Here is a 24283-nt window from a genome sequence, read left to right as displayed (position 1 = left end):
AATGGAATGTATATCATTTCATTTAATCCCCTTAACAGTCTATTAAATAATTACAACTTTTCACCATTGTACAATAAGAGAAGTTTACTCTCTCTGGCATTAGAATGCAGGACTATCTATTAACCTTTGCTTCTGCCTCCTGTTTTTTGCATCACTGTTCTCATGGTGAAGTGAGATGCTGATTATGAATGTCCTTTATCAGTGCTTATTTTCACTAGATTTAGCCAACTTCTTTGCTCTTAGAGAATTTATTGGGAAGACAGATGGTTGTCATGAACAATTTTACTTTCCAGACTGGAACTCTGGACCCTGACTGGCAAATCCAGAACTAGCAAGAAAGGAAATTCAGTTCTGTGATTACTAAACTATAGGTCATCCATGCACCATATTGTTTTTTTCAGCAAGGGGAATCTTTGGGGTCAGCAGGGTTGAAAAGCACTTTTTGTGTTCATGGTACCCTTGTGAACCCAAAAATGTACTGGATATTTGTGAGACTTAAGCCTATGCTTTACTATATATGCTGATTTTTTTTAACATTGACAGCTATGCCCTTAAGAAGGGCAAAAATATATCAGTGTAGGTTAGTAATTAAAAGCATGAACTTTGAATTCTTATAGCCTGAGTTTAAATCTGACATAGCTATTCACTAGCTGTATGAATGACATTAAGCAAATTACTTCACCTTGCTGAGCCTAGATTTCCTATAAAGGAGTTGCACTAATATCTCATTCATGGGCCTTATTGCTTGCTTAAATCAGACAGGAGTTGTAGGTACCTGCCACATAGATGCTCAATAAGTGCGTGCTTTCGCACTCTCTTTCTCTCCCTCCCTCCCTCCCTCCCTACTCTCTGTTTACCCCTGTGTGGTAATCTTTTTACCTATCCTTGTCATTGTTGGCGGCCGCAGCAGCAGCAACAGCGTTGTTTCTGTTTTTGATATCAGGTACAGTTTTCTTCTGTGTAGTTTCTAATTTGATTACTCCCGAAAATACTTAAATTCAACTCAGCAGATGGTAGAATGTCACATTTCCTACCCTTCCTACCTAATTGCTGCAGTCAGGTCGTTACCATTGTATGCAGCCTGCTTCAAGCTTTTGGCCAATTACTTTTCTGGTAAAACAATATGGAAGAAGTCCCAGCAATTAAAATCAAGATTATGTTTGTGTATCCTGTCCTTCGTGTCTTCTATACCGACTTTTTAAGTGGTACCCACAGTCCTTCCAGCCTGGCCTTGTTCCTCTCCCCAGTCCATTTTATGTGCTTTATTCTTATCCACATCTCCTTCCACTGCCTCTTGAAAGTTGACCAAGAAGTTGCTGCATCCCAAAAGTTATCTCTAGATGCTGGGTCCGGGTATTCCCCATCTGTCTTGCCACCTGAACCCCAAACATTTATTGAGAACATATTATGTCCAATTCCTTTAGAAAATCCACATTTCCTCATTCATATGTTCCACAAATGTATTGAGGGGCCACTGTGTCCCCAAAAGTAAGCTGCTGAATTGTGAGTAATATAGTATAAAAATGATGGATTTTTTTTTTATTCAAATCTGGATTTAAACCCTGACTCTGTTACTGCCAGAATAACTTTCAAAATTCTTTTCACTCTGTGAATATGAATTTCATCATAAATTAAATGGAAAGCTGGGCATGGTGGCACATGCCTGTAATCCCAGCACTCAGGAGGCTGAGGCAGGAGGATCACTGTGAGTTCGAGACCAGCCTGGGCTACATAGTGAGTTCCAGGTCAGTCTCAACAACATAGTGAGACCCTGTCTCAAAAAATCAATAAACAAATAAAATAGAGATAACATACCTCCTTTACCAGAACTATGTGATTGTTTTTTTTTAAATATGAGAACATTTAGATCTGGGGATTTAGCTCAGTGGTACCACACCTGCCTTGCAAGTGCAAGGTCCTGAGTTCAATCCCCAGTACTGAAAAAAAAAATTTACTCCATAAATAATACTTTCTTCTTTTCTCCTTGCTGAATTGAGGCTCATCTATTTTCACATCTTTAATCATTACTTCTACGCACATGTCCTAAATTCAATTCGTATTATTGTATAAAAATTATATGCTATAAACTTTAGAGAACTTAATGGCTGTAGTCATCTGAATGGTAGGCCAAAAGATAAGCTGACATCTGAATCCTCAGAACCAATAAACATTACTTTAAATGCCAAAGGATATGATTAAATTAAGGGTTTTGGGAGGTGGTGTTGGGGTTGAACCTGGGGTTCATGATGCACTACACAGCTACACCCTTGACCCCTAAATGAAGGATTTTTAGAGTTTATCCTGAATTATCTGGTTGAGTTCTAAGTCCAGTGATAAGTGTCTTTATAAGAATAAGGTTAAGGGAGATTTGGTAGATGATGTATGCTTCTGGCTGTGCTATGAGTAAATAAGGACCTTTGTCTCTGACCCAGGAATTTTCTTGCCTCTGCCTGCTTCTAGGAAACAGTAACTAACTTATTTGCTTGGAAGTAATGTAAAATTAAACCCCAATTTGACCCTGAATTAAGAGGCCTATGGGTCCTTCTATATATACCAAAGAGGGAGATTAATAAGTAGGTCTGTTACTTACCATAAATATTTGAGCTAAACAGAACTTGAAATAGAATCATGAATTTGAATCAGGTCATTCCATAAATTTTTATGAATTCATAAGGAAAGGAAAGGGGCGAGGAAGGAAGAGGAGTAGAAAGAATCTGAGGAACACTGACATTTATAGGGCAAGGAGGAAAACTTAAATGTAGATAAAATGATTCAAATATTTTCCTACCTAGCCTTTGACTTACTGTCTTTGACCTCTTCCCTTGCCTTCTTCCTCTCCATAAGATAGATGCATGTCAATTCTAATCTTTGAGTCATATTTTGACAACACATCCGTTCTTTCCATTTCTAGCTGACATTTAAGTTTAGACTTCAGCTATTGCATAAGTTCTTTGCAACAACCTCTTAACTAGTCTCTTTACTTTCTGTTAATACCTACTCTAATTCATCCTACACAGTGCTGCCAGATTAATTTTCTTAAAATATCTCTTGATTTAACTCACGATCTCTTGGGTTAGAAATAGTGAATAGTTCCCTGGTATGTCTGGGATTCTTGTTCTACGTTTCTGTACCTAATGACCCTATTTTTGTTGTTGTTGTTGTTGTTTGTTTTGTTTGTTTTCAGACAGGGTTTTACTATATAGTTCAGGCTGACCTTGAATTCACTATATACCCAGGTTGGCCTCAAATGCACGGCAATCCTGCCTCAACCTCTGCCCAGTGCAGTGATCCTGATTTTTAATACAAAACAGGAATTGACATCATAAGGTATACAATTTAATTGTGAGGAAGAAGAAAAAGGATAAAGTACTGTATAGAAAAGAAAATGGCACACATAGGTTGTGAGGGGTCAACTTTGTGGTGTTCTACTTAAGTCTTATTGAAAAGCAGGCAGGCTATCATCTGTGAGTCAAAGGCAGCCTACCTCCTGCTATGTTAATAAAGTTTATTGAAACACAGCCATTTCCATCATTTACATATTATCTATAGCTGCTTTTGTGTTATAGCTGCTGAGCTGAGTAGCTGCAACAGAATCCATTGGGCCTGCAAAGACTAAAACATTTATTATCTAGCCATTTACAAAAAAATTTACCAATCCCTGACCTACTTATAGCTGCAATATGCGAAAGATATTAGACCCCAAGGAATGTAGAAAATGCTATTTTAAGAAATGATACTTGGAAAATCAACTGGATTGGTCCCCGTGGACAGCCTTTGGAAGATTCCAGTAACTATCTTAATTACTATTAATTGCTAGACTGTTTCTTTGAATATATCTTCTCAGGCTTGGAGCCACAGGCAATCCCAATTAAATCTCCTTTCTGAATTTATCTTTTAGTATCCTTGTTTACCCTGTTACTCTCTTGCTTGAAATTTCTCTTCACATTTCCATGTCTATATTATTTCTTTAAATTCCTTCCTTCTCATGCCAACCCAAGTTCCCTTTTCTTTGACAAACTATTCCTGTCCTTTACCACCCATAGTATGTTTTCTCTCGGCCTGCCAAAAGCCTCATTTAATCAGTGTTTCCCATTCAACCCTTACATAATATTATGTATTTTTGTTTAATCTTCTCATGATATGGGGCTATCTCCCTATGAGATCAAAGGCCTAGTGATGTGAAGATCTGTGTATTACAGATCTTCCATCCCCCACAACTTTAGCAAAAAGACTTGCATAAATGTGCTTGATAAATTTTCTTGAAAGCAGAAGAAATACAAAAAAACAGATCTTCTAGCTTCCAGATTCTATATAAGTGCTCTGCCCAAACATTTTCACACATTTATATCTGGGTCAGTTTTTAAGCAAACTGGATTTATTATGTAAAGTCCCAAAAACCTAATGAGAATATAAGGGTTGTTGGTCTATGGCATGTGTCACCTTATTGATGGCTAGGCTTGATTTGTTGTTCCCTTGTTTTTTAACCTCTTCCAAAACCACTTGTTTAAAGGAGGGGATTTTCCATACAAATAGCAAAGTGGTATAGGAAAAACTGATAAACAGCCACTAATCAACAGGGAAATGCAAATTAAAAGCACAATGTGATATCCCTTCACACTTGTTAGGATAGCTGTTATCAAAAAAAAAAAAAAAAAAAAAAAAAAAAAAAAGTAAAAAGTATTAGCAAAGATGTAAAGAAAAGGAAAATCTGAATATTGTTAGGGGGATTGAAAATTATTACAGCCACTAACAAGAGATTCCTAAAAAAAAAAAAAAAAAAAAAAAAAAGTAAAAAGTATTAGCAAAGATGTAAAGAAAAGGAAAATCTGAATATTGTTAGGGGGATTGAAAATTATTACAGCCACTAACAAGAGATTCCTAAAAAAAAAAAAAAAAAAAAAAGATCCATCATTCCACTCCTGGATATTTATCCAAAGGAAATGAAATATGTTGAAGAAATATGTGCACTACCATGTTTATTACAGCAATATTCACAGTATCTAAGATATGAAATTAACCTAAGTGCCCATTAGTGGGTGAGTGGATAAAGATTGGAATACTACTCAGAAACCCTGTCATTTGATTTCTTCAGAGGTCCCGCTTGGGGTGCCCTTCTTCCTCACAGCCAGATGCCTGGCTTCAGTATTTGCCTTCTCACCCCTACTGGACAATGGAGGCAATGGGCCAGGAGGACGGGAGCCGGACTAGATAGACCTTTGAAACTGGCTATGTTTCCAAGGCCCAGTGGTGTATGGGGTATTGTCCCGTGTCCCCAACCCTACCAGTTCTGTGGAGAGTTGGCATACCGTGGGCCTCAGTTTGGAATGGGCCTAGTGCTCCCAAGTGGCCTGGAAAGCTCTCACCCCAAGGGCAAGGCTGAAGCCATGGTGAAGAGCAACCCAGAGGGACCTCCCCTGACCTCTGCACTGCCCACCTAAGAGCCATGAAAGGAAGGAGAAGCTGGAGCAAAACCGAGGAGTCCCAGGACTTCAGTTCTCTTCAGAAAGCACTCTGGCAACTTAGTAAGTTGCCAAAGCATTAGAGGATCACCCTGGGATACACTCAGGACTTACTGGGCTCACCTTGAGAGCTGTCTTTGGGAAGGTGTTCAGCCAAGTGACCACCTGCTTTTTGAAGCTCTGCAACTCAAGTTTCAAGAACATGTTCAAGCTACAGAGGTGGGTGAAGGAGGCCAACAAAATGAGAACCTTCAGAAGAGATGCAAAAATGGAAAGCCTCATGAAGCGAAGGCCTGAAAGAGAAATCAAACAAATACAGAGAACTGAGAGGCAAGCCAGAGAGCAAGTTCCTGTAGTACAGCAGCAAATCAGCAGCATTGCCCAGCAACTGGGCTCAAGAAGTTATGTGGTCTGAGTATAGTTCTGTAAAGAGAGCCAGAAAGGTAAACAAGCAATGGTCATTCCCCAAGAAGAAGATTATGAGATGGTAGGATTTCCATTCTCAGGGGGACCTGTATCTCCCCATTTTGGTAGCTTAGGCTACTGAAACTCTTGATCACAATCTACTCCTTGGTCCCTTTCCCAGAGTGCAAACTTTTCTTCCTGAGTCAGTCACTGCTCTGGGTTTTCCCATGCATTCTAACTGAGCCAACTGCCCTTCCCAGGGATAGCAGACAGAGAAAAGGGGAGATGCTAGGAAAGAGAGCCTGAAGTCTATACCAGGGCTTTGCGGATTCAGTTCTTTATTCACTAATGAAGGAATTGGAAGCCCAAAAGTTAGGGGGCAAGGAGTTTGGGGGAACCAGTTGGGAAGGTGAAGTTAAATGATACTCTTGATTTTAATCCCCTCATCACTTTGTTTTTAAATAAAGAAGGCTGGGACACAGTTGATAGGGGAAAGAAAAAAGAAATACTATCATTTGCAACATGGATAAACCTGGAGGACATTATGCTAAAAGAAATAAGCCAGGCACAGATAGACAACTACTGTATGAAGGGAGGTGTTAGTCAAAGAATACAAAAATTGTTTGTTGTTGGTTTTTTTTTTGTTTTTTTTTTTTTTGAGGTAGCAGTTTTGAGACAGGGTCTTGCTATTAGCCCAAGCTGGCCTTGAACTCGTAGCAATCTTCTTGCCTCTGCCTCCAGAGGGCTGGTATTACAGGTGTGTGCCACCACACCCAGCAAGAATGCAAAATTTAGTTAAGAGTAAGTTCAAGAGATCTGTTGTATAACATAATGGCTGTAGTTGATATTTGAATTTTTGGAAAATGCTGAGAGTGAATATAAAGTGTTCTTAACATAAAAGTGATAATTATGGGGGTAATGCAGATGTTAATTGGCTAGATTTATTCTGCTATATATATATTTATATAACATATAATACATTATATTCAAAACATGTATTCTACAAATATACAATATATCTGTCAATTTAAAAGAAATATGAAGAGGTCTTTTCAGACGAGAATAAGTTTGTAGCGGTCTTCTTTAGAGCAGCCTGTGATGATGGTGAAAGTATGGGCTAAAGTCCTAATTTTGTTTTAGTACCAGTTCTTCCACAGTTTTTCTATATGTTTCTTTTCTTTTAAAAACTTATTTAGTTATATATATTAAAATGCACACCTTATAAGGGTACAACTCAACGAATCACACAAGCTTAATATATTTGTGTAACCAGCTCCTGGATCATGAAACGAACACTGTCTATACCAAAAAGTGCCTGCCCTGTCCTCTTCCAGTTGCTAATTCCTCCAGCTACTCTGCAAGGGGACTGTTACACTGACTTGTAGCACCTTCAACTAGTTTTGCCAGTTTTTATACCTTAAATAGATGGAATCACACACTGTACCTTTTTAAAATCTGGTTCCTTTTGTTTGTACGATTCATTTATAATGTGTGATATTGTATGGTTTTCATTTCCATTGCTTTATAATGAATAAACTGTAGTATATTTGTACAATGAAATACTATCCATTTCATTTTCATTAACAAGTTCGTATATTGAAAACCTCAAGAGCTCAGATGTTGAAAGTGCAGTGTTGCAAGGGTTATTCTCAAATATTTAATTTCACAAAAGCTTAATGGACATTAATGTCTTGCCTTAGAATAATATCTCATGTACTATATCAGCTTCTGAACCAGAAAATCCTGTTTTCCTTCATTTCTGCAGTTTTGTAATAAAATGATAATTTCATAAATTCCATCATTAAACATCATTGTTGATATTGGAACTGTATTCATAGAATAAAAATATAACCAAAAATGCTATTTATATTAAATCATTTGATATAGTGCCTCTAAAATGTTCCTTCCCTTTGTGCTCTACATACTTGTGAAAATATGTTATTTTTAATACAAAAACCCTATAAAATCTAGTTTACTTTGATGTATGTTTATTATTCCCACCAAACCATACACACACACACACACACACACACACATTCCTCACTATCATTGACTGTAGATATACCCCTGGATAAGTTAAACTAAATTATCACAGTCTTCTTTTCATAGGTTAGGAATTAATACTATTCATATGAAATAAAAACCCAAATTGCAAAAAAGAACAGTTATAGTATGTCCCCATTAAAATGCCTGCAATGAAAAGTCCTATAGCTTGGATCTGGAATGTTCTCCAAAGGTCCGTGTGTTAATGGACTCCAAAAATCTGAGTCAACATAAAACCTTTTCACTTTTAAAGTTCATTATCTTAGGTATTTTGTTACAGTAACAAAAAGGTAACACAAGTATAGTCTTTTTTAAAGTAAAATTTTAAGACAATTTACATATAGTAGTAAAATCTACCTTCTTTAATGTGTAGTTCTATAGGTTCTAGCAAGTACATACAGTTTTATGACCACCACCATAATCAAGATACACAATGGTCCATCATCCAAAAAGTTCCTTCACAACCTTCTCTATTCTCTGGGAACCACTCATTTCATAGAAGTATAAAGTGTTGGTGTTTTTTTTTCCTCCTTCCTTTGTTAAGAGATAGATGAGCAGCACAAGATCTGACTCCTGGTTGCCTCTCCTGCATTTTCCCTGCCTGGCCACACTGACCTCTTCAGTGCCTTGTCCACTTCTCCCCAGCTCTTACCTTGTCATATATTTTACTTAGAACTGTCTTCATTTTCTTCCACATCCAGTCAACTGCTACTAATCCTTAAAATCTCGGCATCAGTATTCCCTCAAGAACTTTTTCCTGACTAGGTCAAATTCTTCTATAAAGCATCGTGCACATACTGGAGCAGCATATTGCAGATATTTATCATCTGAGTAATATCTATCTCATTAAACTGAGCTTCTTGAGGGCACGAATCTGTCAGATATTGCTCACAGTCATATGCTAAGCAAATTGCACAGCATTAAATACTCATGGAAGAGTAGGTAACCTAATGCAGCTCTGCTCTAGGTGTTCATTTTTGCTTTTGAGAGTTAAGAATGCTGTTGTTTCCATTTTACTGATGTGATATGCTTAAGCTATGTGTATAAATTTTGAACACTCTCCCTTCCAAATGTGGAGCCTAATTCTCCTGTTGACAGAAGAAGTAACACTTACAAAAGGAACTGTTCTTTCTCTTTGTTCTCTTTTGTGTCACTCATACTGGGATGAGCCAGTTACCATGTTGTACAGACACATCAAGCAGCCCTATGGAGAGCCCCACAACGTGAGAAATAGCAGCATTCTGCTATCGGCCCCGAGTGTGACTGATGTTGATCCTTCAGCCTAGTAAGTCTTGACATGACTGCAGCCCTGGCCAATAACTTGACTCAACCTTTTGAATGACTTTGAGCTTCTCCACAGAAACTTTGTGAGAATTTATATTTGCTGCTTAAGGTTACTAAGTTTAGGAATAATCTGTTACAATAGAGAACTGAGGGAAAAATGAAAGAAGAACAGCAAATTTAAGTAGCTTCTTATGGTCACACAACTAGTAAATGACAGATCCAGGATTCAAGCATAAGTCGATGTGGTGCCTTGTATACAACCTATGTTCTCTGTACCATGCTATGCTTACAATGGCAGTGATAATTGTGGCATATTAAAGGTGCTTAGTGTGGCAAATGTAAAATTGTCAGTGCTGTCACAATCTGTGCAGATCGGTTCCTACTATAGTTTCAGAAGGTTGCTTTCTGGATTTTCACAAAAGCTTGAGTAGAGAAGTTTCTGAGGTAATTGTTAGGAAAAAAAAGCAATTATAATGAAGGATTTTTAAGTATACTATTAAAGATCTTTGAAAGTTTGTTGAAAGAATAGGACAAAATACCTTTTTTAAAATTTTAAAAAGTGATGGGCTGGGATTTAGCCCAGTGTTTCCACAACCTGCCTCATAAGCATAAGGTCTGAGTTCAATCCCCAGTACCAAAAAAAAAAAAAAAAAAACAAATTTTAAGCAATAATTCAAATTTAACTTTTTTATTTAGCATATCATTATGGTTTCATTAGTTTTAACAGTGTGAATGGATTAGATTGCTCAATTTTTACACATTTACATACATTAATATTATATACTGTGTATTTAAATACTTGTATGTAGTATTTATGAAAGAATTACTAAAATCTGGAATTTTTCTGTGGTTTCTCATTTACCATTCCAAAAGCCCAGTTCTTGGAGTAGACAAAGATTTCTTAAACAGGGCACAAAAAATACCAATCTTAAAACTTGTATTCCTCTCCTGTAACTATGATTACAGTTATCATTTGGGGAGCCTTATTCAATCATAATACAGCATGGCAGCATCTAATACATGTTTTAATGTAGATTCCAGTACTACCTAATTAACCACTGAAATCTATGTATGTGCATAGTGCCTTGCAGTCTTCCAGTCTTCACTAAGCAGACCTATCATCTTCATTTCATAATCCTAGAATAACTCATTGCCCTTTTCTTCCATTTTTCTGATTAAATTAACAGAACATTACTTTTATCTAATCACTCCAGTAATTTGTACATTTTTTACTAAAGCATTATCACTAGTTTACCACCTCTTAAGTATTAGACTCTTTGAGCTAACTTAATTAAAGGAGTCTCATGGACGCAAGAATGGGAATATTGCTGAGCTTTAGCAAGCTCTGAGGACCAGGTATTTGGCTCAATGGTTCCTCCACCTGCCTTGTAAGTGCAAGGGCCCAAGTTTGATCCCCAGTACTGAAAAACAAACAAGCAAGCTCTGAAGTTACAAATTGAAAAGATCTCTCTTCATCTCATTTCAAGTTCATCTTCATGTCTGTCGGGTAGATTTAACTGAGAAGACATTTTATTTTTGTTTTTTTGAGACCAGGTCTTGGATGTGTAATCCAGGATGACCTTGAACTCCTATGTATTGCAGCCTGCTCTCAAACTTAACATCCTCCTCTCTCAGCCTTCTGGGTGCTAGGGTGAAAGGCATGTGCCTCCACAGAATAAAGGATGTCAGAGAGCACAGAACATTGGTTTTATCACTAACTTTCCTTTTTTTTTAGAGTTTCAGTTCATCATGGAGCTGGAAAAGACTTAGTAATATCAAGATATAGCACCTGGGGCTCTTGGCTCAATTAATTGATTACAGCTGATTATTAACAAATCATCTCTTGTCGGGTTCACAAGGCCTATCCCTTAAGGGCTTTCCAGCTGTTTGTGATGTTGAGGGACTGGCCTGTGTTTTTCATTCCTCTTCGTAGACCAGTCTCTGGGTTGGTGGGATGCATAAAGGCTGGAAATCAGCTACATGGGCACACTGGATACAGTGAAGATGCTGTACAGTTTCCATTGTCCTTGCTACTAGTATTCACTTGCTGCTGGCAGTATAAAGCTGTGGAAAGGATGGCATTTTAGGGGACCAAATGAATAACTCTAGTCCCACTAGGAGAAGGGGAAGTCATATAGAAGGAAATAGAAATATCATAGTTACTCCTGACAATGTCTAACTGGATGCTGGGGCATAGAGTGTTAAATCCGGCAGGCAGATACATCAGTGCTCCTTTTCTGAGTAATGAGTCCTTTTCTGGCATGGTCCCCCAAATCCATTGATCCCTCTGACAGGTGTGGGGGATGAAGCTGGCCACACTTCTTTCCTCTTAACTAAAAGAAAGGAAGTATTGAGTCAAGCATTTTCTCTATCCAAACCCACCAACCAGGTAAATGTTTTTGCCTCCTCTGGAGATAGTAAATGAGAAGAGCCAAGAAAACTCTCAGTCAAGCCAGGCATGGTGGTGCACGCCTGTAATCCCAGCACTCAGCAGGCTGAGGCAGGAGGATCACTGTGAGTTCAAGACCAGCCTGGGCTACGTAGTTCCAGGTCAGTCTCAACTACATAGTGAGACCCTGTCTCAAAAAACAACAACAACAAAAAAAAAATCTCAATCAAGTAGGACAAAAACAATCCTAATGAACATATATGAATATGTATGCATATGTTTGCATATAGTATTATAAGCAGCATAGAGAAAATTGTAGGACACCTGATCGGTAGTTCACAGAATTACATGGTTGGAAGTAGTGATGGAAGTACAGTAAGGGTGGAAAAAAGAATAGGGAGATAAGCTAAATAGGAAAAGAAAACAAAGCACTAAAAAGCAGTGGTTATGATGCGATAGCATTCCCAGAATTCCCAGGAGTGCTTCTGTTGATCCAATCATTAACTTGAATTTCAGGGTGGTCAAAGGGTCCTGGGAAAGAGGTTGGGAGGCCAGGAATGCAGGAGAGAAGGCAAGAGGAGGGTGGTGATACTTGAGAAGCTTAATACTGTTCTACTTACCAAACCAATTTTCCAAAGCTCTCAATATTTTGACAACACATACAGCTCTACTTGTGCACTTTGGTTGAATGATATATTTACTTACAAGTTGAGATCAAATTCTTAAAATGTCAAATGAAAATGTTCTTCCTCTACTAACAGTTGCTTTGGGTGGTAACAAGCACAGTTCACATGAAGAAAAATCTATAAATTCTGGATGCAGGAGAACTCAAAGACTAAACTGGTTGGAAAGTCAATGCTGGAGTATTGGCTGGAAACTTTGCCAGTGATGTGGGCTTAGACCTTTTTTCCTCTACACATGAGTCTTTACTTGGGTTTCTTGGGCTTTTATTATAGCTTGATGGTAGAGTCCCAAGAGCAAGAGTTTCAAAAAATACAGAGGTTTCAATATCACTCTTTACAGTCTAAGAAGTTACACAGTGTTACTTTTTTATTGTCTACTGAACAAGGCTGTCTTACCCAGATTTAAGGGGAGGGACTTCTCCATGGGAGGAATGTCAAAGTCTTACTGTTAAGATCATATGGCAAAGGAAACATGGCCTCAACATATTTCTGCCATTCTTAGTCTACATCAGCATGATCCCAAAGGTCTCTGCTAGTTTCATGATGCCATACTTAGGGTACATATTAGCTATTATAACTGAAAGCTTAGAGGAAAGTGAAGAGTTAAAAGTTAGTAGTCAACCAAATGAGAAAATAAAACTAATATTTATTAAAGTCTGACTTAATAATGTGTCATGCATTTGTGCTAGGCAATTTTCATGATATGCTTTTATTAAATCTTCACCTCAGCTGTGTAAGACTGGTAATATTATTACTGTTTCACAGATGAGGGAATTAAAGCAGGAGAGGTATTTAGCAATTTGTTCAAAGTTATACAACTGGTAACTGGTCAAGCCAGGTTGTCAATCCTGGTCTGACTTCAAAGGCTATGTTCTTTTCACTATAGAATGCTTTAAAGTGGGGGAAAAGACACAACATGTAAAATGTCTCTGCTTTGTTTTTAGTACATAGTTCATTTATTTCCTCAGATACATGTAGAAAAGATCTTTTACTTCTCTAAAGGGTTAGAACAAAATTACAAATGGTAAAAAGCCATAAATGGTCAAATTTTCCCTTCAAATAAACCCAGTCAAGTCCTCTCAAGGAGCACATTAGACAGTCCTTCTCACTTGATGCCCAACTGATCATGTGTTAATTGCTCATATAGAAATTATCATCTGGGGGATTGGATAAGAACCCCTAAATCATTATTAAGTTAATAAGTACAAGTTAAAGTAATTTTGCAAGATAAATTCAGTATGAGAATTTATTGAATGATAAATACATCCAAAAGAATAACCATAGTCTCTGTAAATCAGAGACTAAAGGAATTCTGCATATTTTCTATACCAATTTAAGCATAAAGATAATTCAACTATAATAAATGTCATCAATACAAGAGGCACCAGGGAGATTTGACACAGACTTGGAAACATGTCTTACTGAAAGCTACTCTTTGAAGTTTACAAATAATTTTTTAGAGGAGAAACATGGTTTCTGGTTTGTGTTTTTGGTTTTTTTGCTTGTTTGTTTGTTGTTTTGAGATAGGGTCTTGCCATGTAGTTCAGGCCAGTCTTGAAATCTCTGTGTAGCCCAGGCAATCCTCCTACCTCAACTTAATGAGTGCTGAAATTACAGACATGTGCCAATACACCCAGCTAGAACAGAAATATGGTAAGCTATCTAGAGGAGACAGAAGGGTTTGTAGAGTGGTACAACCCTGCAGTGATTTGGTATTTTAAGAAGAATTCCATCCATCAGAATTTAGATAGCATTGAACACATAAAAATGGAGCCACTAAGGTAAAAGTTTGTTGGATACATCCAGTCGGTGACTGCTGAGGAGAAAGAAGCCATAATCAGACTTTTTAATTGGCCTAGTCCTGTTTGTTCATTCATTGATCTTTATAGAGCATAAAGCACCTACTCTGCTAGGCACTATACTATATGCTGGAAATGTGGAAATACATAGTTCAACACCCTCATGGCATTTACATTCTGATGGAGAAGGCAGTCGATAGTAAACAAATCTAATAACATCAGTTTCTTGCTTCAAACAAATCTTAACAAGGTAGGAAAATATCAAGTGAAAGAAAGAGGTCATGGAAATAAAAATGTGGTAAAATTATAGATTGGGTGGTCAAAGGAGGCATTTCTCAGCATGTGCTATTAATGCAGAGATACCTGAATGAAATAAGAAAGCAAGTCATAAAAAGACCAGAGGTGAAAAGAATTCTAATCAGATGGAACAAGAAATGAAAAGTTCAAAGATTGGATATAAACTTGCATGTTCAGGGAACAGAAAGAAGGCCAGCTTGACATTCATTAATGCTCTTTACCAAATCTTCCTGTTCTTGTTCCTTTTGAGTACAAGGTATGATTGAATTACTTGGTTCTTTTGTGGATTGACAGGAACATGTGACAAGTTCCTGAGTCATGAGCAGAAATAACATGTGCCATTTTGGGGCAGAACCAATGCAAATACTCTGTAAGGCTCGTTTTCTTCTCTTTGTTTCTATAATTGATATTGGTCCAGATATTGGCTGCTCCATTAGCTTAGCTCCAAGAGTGAGGGAGAAAAAAATGTGAGAATACAGTCACTGGTGAACTCCTAACATTTAACATGAATAGAAATATTTATATTAAGATTCTGAGATTTGAGTTGTCTATTATCTTAACATGGTATAAACTACTCTGACAAAGTATAACTGGTAGGAAAAACACTAAAAAGAGAAAGGTAAAAAAACGAGACCTATAGGATAGGCAGGGGCCAGATCATGCAGAATATTGTAGACCTGATAAATTTGGAATTTATTCTGCATAAAGGAAAATCTTTGGAGGAATTTAAGCAGGGGAATTAGGTAACTTGATTTGCATTTCCAAAGAATCATTTAGTCATGTACAGGAAGGTCCTTATTCACAGGACACATGTACTGAGATATTAGGGAGTAAAGTACAGTGATGCCTATATCTTAGTTTCAAATGATTCATTGAAATAGGCATTTGTGTCTACCCAATGTACATAGACAAAAAGAAAATGTTAATTGGTAAATCTAAATGATGAGTATGTAGGTGTTTATTATACTCTTTCGCCTTTTGTGGGACTAAAAATTTTAAAATAAAAATCTGGGGGGAAATCACTGTAGAGAACTACAAGTTGAGATAGAAGCAAAGGTGACCAAAAGAGGCTGCTGCAGGTGAGAAATAAATGGGCTTTCGATTAGGGTAGCACTGTGTGCAGTGTTGAGAAAGGTGTGAGTTTGAAGTCCTTTTGTGTTGAAGCCAACAGGATTTACGGATAAATTGGCTGTGGAGTGTGAGAGAAAAAGGAGTCAGTGTGTCTTTTAGGTTTTTTCCTGGCCAAGTGAGACATTGATGATATTAGTAACTGAGAAGGGACAGTATAGGGAAGGGATAGCATTAAGGGATGGGAATTAGCAATTCTACCCGGGTTTGGCAGATGGCTAAATTGAGTTTGGAATTCGGAGAAGTCTGAGCTGGAAACACAAAATTTGGAATTATCAGCATCCAGTGGCATCCACGCCATGAAACAGAATAGGATCTTGAGGAAGCACTTGTTGGTGGAGGGAAAGACCAGGACTGTCTTGGGGAACTGGAGTATGAAAAGACAGAGGAGAAAAATATACAGACCATTTGATTTATCTTGTTCCGAGTTTAGGCTTACTGAGCAAGGACCTGAGGCAGAGCTACTGTCATCATGCTAACAGATTTGATGATGGTCTGCATAAAAAGGAATCAGACGCAGGACTGTGGAAATTCCCCAAGGCAATGAATGCTACACTGCTGCCTGGCACTCTTCTTTAGTACTCATCTCTTTGCAGCCTGCCAAACAAGAATGTTTTTATGTTTCCACCACTGTTGAGAAAATCGTAATCCAGGTAAAGCTGAGAGAATATTTCCTTTTACATTTGTATTATTTTCCTACTGATTTATCATTGTGTGTCTCACAATTTTTCTTCCATGCTCATTTTGCATTTCCCTATATCAGAGTCCCTGTTAATATTTCAAGAGCATTCTCTATGTGCTTGATAGATCTGCTTTAAAATTTTATTTCATTTTTGAATAGGTAATGATCAAATGAATCAAAGTCAAAATGATAAAGCATATATTGAGAAATCCTTTTTACAGCTTCCCAGTCCATGTGTTTTCCCTAAATCATACCCCTACATTCTGTAGTCATGTGATCACACTCACCATAGGGTAACTAGATGATGCAGTCTCCAGTTCAGCAGCCATAAGCCCCACTTAATGCTATTCCTCTGAAAGAAAGAGAGAATAGCTCTACTACACTCTTTATCTCCCTCTATAGGACCCTTAGCTTACCTCAATGGGATGGGACTATTCTTTTGTCTATGGTAGAGAAAAATAACCTTCTCTGATGAAATAAGGTTTAAACAAAGACTTGGAGGTTTCTGGGTGTCTGAGGAAGAACATTCAAGGTTCAGAAACAGCAATGGCCCATCCTATCTAGATACTGCCAGGAGTCAGAGGGACTGGAGAATACAGAAAAGTGATGCAGAAGGAGGGTGAAGTGTGTCCTTGTCAGCCATGCTCAGGTAGTTGAATTTGATCCTCATTAAGACATGTTACCTTAGTTTCTAGGCAAAAGAGCTGTGCCATCTGATTTATAGTCACAGATCATTCAGCTGCTATGTGGAAAACAGCCTGTGAGGAGGCAGGAAAGAGTTGAGGCAGGGAGATTAACTAGAATGCTACTGCAGTAATTCAGGACAGAGGTACTGGTGGCTTGGGTGCATGGTTATAAATTAGACTGCAGTGAGCACATGGATACTTTGTTATAGCAAGAAGGCTGGCCAGGTGTGAGATAAATGAAGCAGTTGCTCAGGTAAATTGGTCTCCTTAAATGGTAGCAGGTGAAAATTCTCTTCTGATTTTCTTGGAAAACTAAAAATCCAAATAAGTTGGGAGCATGGAGGGGGAGGGGAGGTTGCAGGGCAGAGAAGGAATATAAAATTCTCTCAAGAGCAGGAGAATAAATTGAATAGGGAAGTGGTTCCCAAACTTGAAGACACATAAAATCACTTGGAGAACTCAATCAAAGAGGATTGGTGTCCTGAGTTTCTGATTCAGTAGATTGGAGAGAAGGCCCAACTATTCATATTTTAAGTTCCCAGTCAGCCTGATGCTCCTGGACTACAGACTCATTTTGTAAACCACTGGACTAGGGAGTATGGAGAGATTACTGAGGACCATAATTTAATCCATTCATGAAAATAGTGAAGACAAACGGGTGTTTTTCTGTAGCGTGTCCAGTCTCTCATGAGTTGGCTTGATTAGGCCAAGCATTAGCTTGAACAGGGTGGTGTTTTGTGAAATAAGATGGAGGCAGAGGACCATGTGTCCTAGGAACAAAGGAAAATGAGTTGGACCAGAAGTTGGATTAAGACCAGGTCAGGTACCAACGATGCAACATTTAAGGAAACAAAGTCATACAAGTGCCCACCCAGCTCCTGACAAACTCTGAGAGAAAGCTCCTGTTTGCAGCATAGATTCTCCCTTGTCTCACCCAGTCCTCACCCTGGAAGTGAGGATACATAGGAAATCTTGGGAGAGTAAAATAATGGGAGCAGTATGTTGCACATTATGATTAAGTTGCAAAAATTATTGAAATTGAAATATCAAAGGAAGTGGACTCCAAAAACAGGAGATAATTCTAGAATTGGATGCTTGAATATAAGACTATAGGTAGATACGATTTAAATACACTCATAAAGTCTAGACTTGCATATAAATAAGGGAGTGAAAGACAAGGACACTGGAGGTGAAGAATTTGAGGAAATTTAAAAGGCCAAGAATCATGACAAGAGTTGTGGATTTATAGTGAGTAAACCTGGATCTAAATGTTTCTAGGGGGTTGGTGACATCAGTTCTCAAGTAACTCAAACTTCCATGATTCTGAGATAATTCCATAGGAATTCTGTCCCTGCTGGAGAAGTCCCAGTGTGACATCTGGCATAATGGAATATTTGCTGGCGCAGACATTTCCAGTACCTTTTATTCAAGAAGAATCTGATCTCTATATCTGGAATGCATTCAGAGTTCAGCCTATCTGCTGTGTGGTATCCTCAACCAATGGTTTAATGTCTAAAGGAAGTGCTGCTCCTCTTTTATATTTTCTGAAACAAACCCAAGAATTATCTCCCCACTCTCCAGCTGTCAATAATTTGTAAAGCAGTCATCGTGACACACACCTGTAATCCTAGCGCTTGAGGCTGAGGGAGGAGTATCACAAGTTCAAGGCCAGCCTGGGCTACCTAGTGAGTTCAAGTCCAGCCTGAGCTACATATGAGACCCTGTCTCAGAAACAACAACAACAATAATAATAATAATAATAATAATAATAATAATTTTTAAAAGATGGTCAGAAAGGGCATGATTATAAAACTGAAAGTCTGGGTTCTCCGTTATGGTTAGTATTAGTAGTTAGTATGGGTTCTCCTGAATTTTCATTTGCGTGGTATCATGGCCACTACACCACACCATGGGTTTCTGCTACTTCTGATATACTTTATGGTGAGTTAATTAGCCCCAGTCCTGGTAAATTTGGAGAATCAATGGTCCAGAGTGGATACCATCTGATTTTTTTTCATTGATCCCTATCTTAATTCTTACAATCTCATTTCTGGTTGATCCCAATAAAAAAGAAATTGTATGTATTTTCAGTCTTCATTCTCCTTGATTACATTCTTTTGGCATTGGACTGATAACTACCCATTTTTTCCTTGAAACTGCTTTCCGTTTTTCTTCCATCAATCCCTTTGCTTCTACTTTAACTCTGTGTTAAAGGTGATTCTTGCTTGAACATCCCTTTAGCCCTATAAAAACCCACTTGTTGGTTTAAATTTATCCCAGACAAGATGTACTAGGAATTTGCTAATTTTTTTTCATCCAGAAGTTTCTGACTCAATAATAAACTGATGTTTCTGGTAGACTTGTTCTGACTCTGTTAACCTAAGAATGGTCTGAGTTTTGACTTGTCCTTACTTCCCAGAGACTGAGTCCTTAAACACATGTGCTTTGTAGGAGCTTCTGTCTCTTTTGGAGTGACAGGCTTGTCAGATTAATTTTCTCCTCTTTGACACATTAGACATATAGTTTGCATCTTAAATGTCCCCCAAGGGTCCATGTGTTATAGGTTCTAGGAAGAGGAAATTGATAAATGATAAAACTTGCAGGGCATGGTGCCTAGTGGAAGATCTTTAGATCATTGAAAATAAGCTGTGAAGGGGATTGTAGGGCATTAATCTTTTCCTCATTCTAATTCTCTCACCCTCCCCTCCTTCCTTCTTTTGCTTCCCAGCCAAGAAGATAGCAGTTTTGCTTTGTTATCCTCATCATAACATTCTGCCTCACCACAGCCCCAAAAGCAATAGGGCCAACTGATCATGGACTGGAACCTCCTAACTTGGGAGCCAAATGAACCCTTTTTCTGTATAGGTTAATTATCTCAGATATTTTGTTATAGTTATGGAAAGCTAACTAACATATCCAGGTACTTACCACCTGACTTCCTGATTATAGGAACAAATTTGTTGCTGAATTCCTTGGTTCTAGGGTCTTCTCTAACACCTTGTACATGGCTGCCAGAGCAATTGGTTCGAAAGCACCACATCTGCAAATGCACTTTTCAAAAAATCCCAGCAACTGGTATGACAAGGTTGTGACAAATCAGTTCATGTTGGAGATTCTGATAAGTCAGGACCCAACCTTTAGTTGCTGGATCATAGGAGGTCCAGAAGTTCCTGGGGGAAAATATAGGACATTGAAAGTTATTGCACTCAGGGAAATGAACTGCCTTTTTACTGATTGCTGTGGAAATATGGCAAAAGTTTTAATAACCAGTATAGCCATACTGATATATATCAAGTGAATAAAAAATTTGCCCTTCTGTAATGTCTCTTCCCTTCTTAAGAACAATCAATAATAATACATTTGAACACTGAGTGAAGTATACACCATAGCCCATTGTACCAGATACCAAGATACATCTTTATGACTCTGGGCTCTTAAATGTCTGAAACAAACACCTTTGTAAACAAATCTTATTCCTTAAAAAGTAAGTTGGAATGGCTTTACCTACACCCTAATTCTTTCACTTTGCCTCTAAATCTGTAACACCAAATGGTGTCTATTATATGGGAACATATGGATAGAATATTGTGCAGAAAGGTTCCAACAACAGAGAGTGCCAATTAGAGATGCAAAGTGACCCTCTGGTTATCCCAGGAAGAAACTATAAAGAGGTAGGTGATGATGTTGACAAAAAGAAGGGGGGAAAATCTCACAACCTTGTCTGTCCTTTCAAGACTGGAACATATGAGAAGCAGGTTATAAAATCACTCTAGCAGCCAAGCACATGGTGGGGGGGCTTGTTAAACTACAATCCTATAATGGCCTACAAGATGGTGTTCTCTATTGTGTGGGGAGACATGAAGGATAAAGACCACCATTTCAGACATATGAATGAGATGAATATTCAGAGATCTCAAAATTACATTTTGGGGTTCAAGGAATTTTGGCTGCCACTGTGATCTTTGTTACTGCTACATGCAAATGTTGATTTCTTTCCCTGATAACTCTGGTAATAGCATTTATTCCACAGTTCATGTATTTTTCAGAAGTTCTGGGAAAAGGAGCATAAGTCAACAATGCCGTATTCCAGGAATTTAATGGCAGGGGAATTGATGAAACCAGTGCCCAGAAATAAGAACAACATCTACTTATTCCTGCTTTCAGATTTGATTGTAAGACACTCTAATTGTGTCTTCTTCCCCACAGTTGCTCCCACAGAAATCGCCATCCCATACATGGGAAAAAATAAGAACCAAGATGGATTATGTAAAGTCACTTGCTAACCTCTTCAAGCACACCATTTTAAGTTCCCTCTATTCATATCCCTCCACCAATGTTTATCTCTATCTCTGTTCTACATTAGGAGCTCTATTCTACACGAGAAGCTCATAACCAGCACCATTCAGTAATGTGGCAGGGTTGGGGTTAGATAATTGCATCTCCATACCGATTTAAAGAAGTATAGCATGTTTAGGAAATGGCAATTGCCTTGATTTGGCAAAGAAGGCAGTTTTATACTGTGCTTAATTGTATGTAGTTCCAAAGCCAATGTATACTGTATAAATCTGGACAGGCTACAAGATGTGGTTAAAAAAACAATGAATATTTAAATTTTAAAATGTAGTAAAAGACATTATCAATAATTCCCCTCAAAATGTTCCCCATCACTTCAGGCACATTTAACCTATCATTCTTGACATTTTTTGAAGTAGTTCTGGAAGTCCTTTTTTTCATCTTTAGTTATATCATTGTCGCTACCTAAATCTATCCAAAATGTTTACTTTCATGGGTAGTTTGATTTTGAGGAAGAACCAGAAGTCATACAGTCAGATTCAGTGAATAAGGTATATGAGAACACACATAATGCCTTTCTGCTGGTTAGCACTGAGCAACAGCAGTCACCACATTTTTTATTACATCTCTGTAAAGACATCTATATCCTTAAAAAAATAATTCCATTCAAAATAGGATTAAGTTCACTCCATACAGAATGGGGAAGACATACAGGTTCAAAACTCCTTCATATATAGCAAGTGTACAGAAAATATTATTATTATAATCATTACTGTCATCATTGATGCTATCATCATCAACCTAGTTTTGCTTCTCTTTGTACCTTAAAGTTAACTAGTCATTAAGTTGTCTCTGTTCTAGTAACTAAATATTTCTCAAGTCTATATTATTATTATTATCCTCCTTACCATTGCCATAATATAACCTTTCAAAATCTTCTAAATAAACTTCTAACATCTGGTCTTGTTGCCTTCAGTGATTTCTCTGAAGGTGAGGAAGGAAGCTAATGTTGGTGAGGTTAGAAAAGCACTCAGGAAATAGGCTGTGAAAAGCCTTGTATGTCATAATGAAAGGTGTCTACTACTAAAAAGTGTAATAAATAATGTGAAATAGGAAGAAAAGGTGCAAAAAGGAAGAAATGGGAGGGGTAGGGAGAAAGAAATATGGGAATTGAATTAACATGAGAAAAAAAAATGGATACAAAGTCTTTGTAGATAGGAAGGGGTGGAGGGGTTAAAGGGAGGGCAGGGTAATGGGAAAAAATAAGAACCAAGATGGATTATGTAAAGGTGCAAATTTCCAATGATGAATGTCATTAGATTGTATACCTTAAATGTACCAATGAAATTAATTAATTATTTTTTTAAAAAAGAAAGGTGTAACTGATAGAGACCCATTAAATATTTTTAATAGAAAAGTGAGAAATAGAAGATATGCATTTTTAGAAAAATAATGTAGAAATTCTAGAGTGTAGTCTATAGGATTCTTTGAAAGAATGATGGAGTAAAGGAGAAACTGAGGTGACTCAGGGTTTGGGACTTGAATGATGACTGATGCATGGAGTTTTGAGGGATAAGAGTAGCTTAAAATGAAACTGGAAGGGGAAAAATGATTCACATCACAAAACATTTTTATTTTATTCTCTCAATCTCTACTTACAGACATAGATACTATTTTTCTTAGGAAAAGCAGTTAAGAAAATAAAAGCATTCATTATCTCCTGTTGGCCTTTTCTTTCTTTGAATTTTGTTGAAATTCTTTTGTCCAGTGCGCTCATTCTCACAGGCTCCTTAAAGTATAACCATCATTAAAGAACATCTCCACTAAACATTGGTTGTGTCTGACTACTCCAGCCTACACCGACCTCTGTTCTGATTGCCCATTGTATTCAATGTTCAGCTATTTAGTTTAGTGCTTAATAGATTTCTAACTGCTTCCTGTCTTCATTTTTATCTTCTTTACTACATTAGAGTGCTGCTCATGAGTGCAGAGCAAATGACTGACTCCTCCAAAAAACATACAAACTCTAAACTAGATTATGGATACAGAAAGTGTTAGAAGGAACCTTAAAAACCAAATTGACAGTGTCCGACCTTGAATTTAACATTTCAAGATACTTGTAATGATGCCCACTTGTTGTTTTTAATATTCTAGTAACCATTGCATTATGTTCTTATATCAAGTGTATATAAGCTGATTTGGGCCATAATATTAATCCAGTTCAGGAGCAGGAGAGATCACATAGGGCCTGAATCAGTTATTTTAAGTGACTTGGTTTTAAAAATCTTTGAAAAGATAGAATGTTGTTGTTCATTTGTTGTCGTATAGTTACTCTGGTTCTGAAGCTTGGATCGGGAGGGTGAAGTGCAGAATCACCAAGCAGACTCCAGGGAGGTTTCCGGTATACTTCCATTCTTAATAGGCAGAGCAATTGCTTATATATTCAAGGAGCAAGGGGAGGGACACTGTATTCTGGGCATAAAATGCTTCGTTAATGCTCTCATATTTCTGTATGAGGTGATCTTTTGGGCCAGTGATGGAGGCAGCAAATAGGAGGACGGGATGTCCTTCAGCCGGCTCTAAGCCAGTCTCAACGCACAAGAGTGAGCATGGTCAAACTCCTGAGTAACCCCTAGCATGCTAGGAGATGTGTGTGCAGCACACTTGGCTCAGACATGCTTGAATTTCTCTCACAATAGAAGACATGAAGGAAAACATCACTTCTAGAAACCTTCTAGAAAACATCACTAATTATCAGAAAAATAAAAATCAAAACCACAATGATCTATCACGTCACACAATGACAATTATCAAACAGATAAGAGTGAACAAGTGTTCTGAAGGGAAAAAAGGAACCTCTAAGCATTGTTGTTGGAAGTATAAATTAGTGCACCATTATGGAAAATAATATAAAGGTTCCTCAATAAAACTAAAACTAAAAGTACCATATGCTCCAGCAGTGCCTCTTCTGGGTAAATAACTAAAGGAAATGAAATCACCTAAAGCTATCTGTTCCTCCACATTCATTTCAGCATTATTCACAATATCCAAGGTAAAGAAACAACCTAAGTGTCCATTGACAGATGAATGAATAAATTGTTGTGCATATATATATATATATATATATATATATAT

General features: G+C 37.6%; 1 long non-coding RNA gene and 1 pseudogene across 1 annotated transcript in view; one reads left to right on the top strand and one right to left on the bottom strand.

Annotated features, from left to right (window-relative positions):
* The first annotated feature begins 1123 nt into the window (after positions 1 to 1123).
* On the top strand, positions 1124 to 6377 carry LOC117286119 (annotated as a pseudogene).
* Positions 6378 to 17549: 11172 nt separating this feature from the next.
* Positions 17550 to 24283, bottom strand: part of LOC104873060 — an 8896-nt gene continuing 2162 nt past the window's right edge. The window contains exons 3-5 of the long non-coding RNA XR_783352.2: positions 19784 to 20025; positions 18275 to 18399; positions 17550 to 17625 (exon numbers count right to left, since the gene is read on the bottom strand). This is a non-coding gene — a long non-coding RNA (uncharacterized LOC104873060). The remainder of the gene's footprint in view (positions 17626 to 18274; positions 18400 to 19783; positions 20026 to 24283) is intronic.

This window comes from Fukomys damarensis, unplaced genomic scaffold, assembly GCF_012274545.1.
Source record: "Fukomys damarensis isolate Sample0158 unplaced genomic scaffold, DMR_v1.0_HiC HiC_scaffold_15, whole genome shotgun sequence".
Classification (NCBI taxonomy): domain Eukaryota; kingdom Metazoa; phylum Chordata; class Mammalia; order Rodentia; family Bathyergidae; genus Fukomys; species Fukomys damarensis.
The sequence above is the reverse complement of the archived record's forward strand: the minus strand, read 5'-3'. Positions and strand labels throughout refer to the sequence as shown.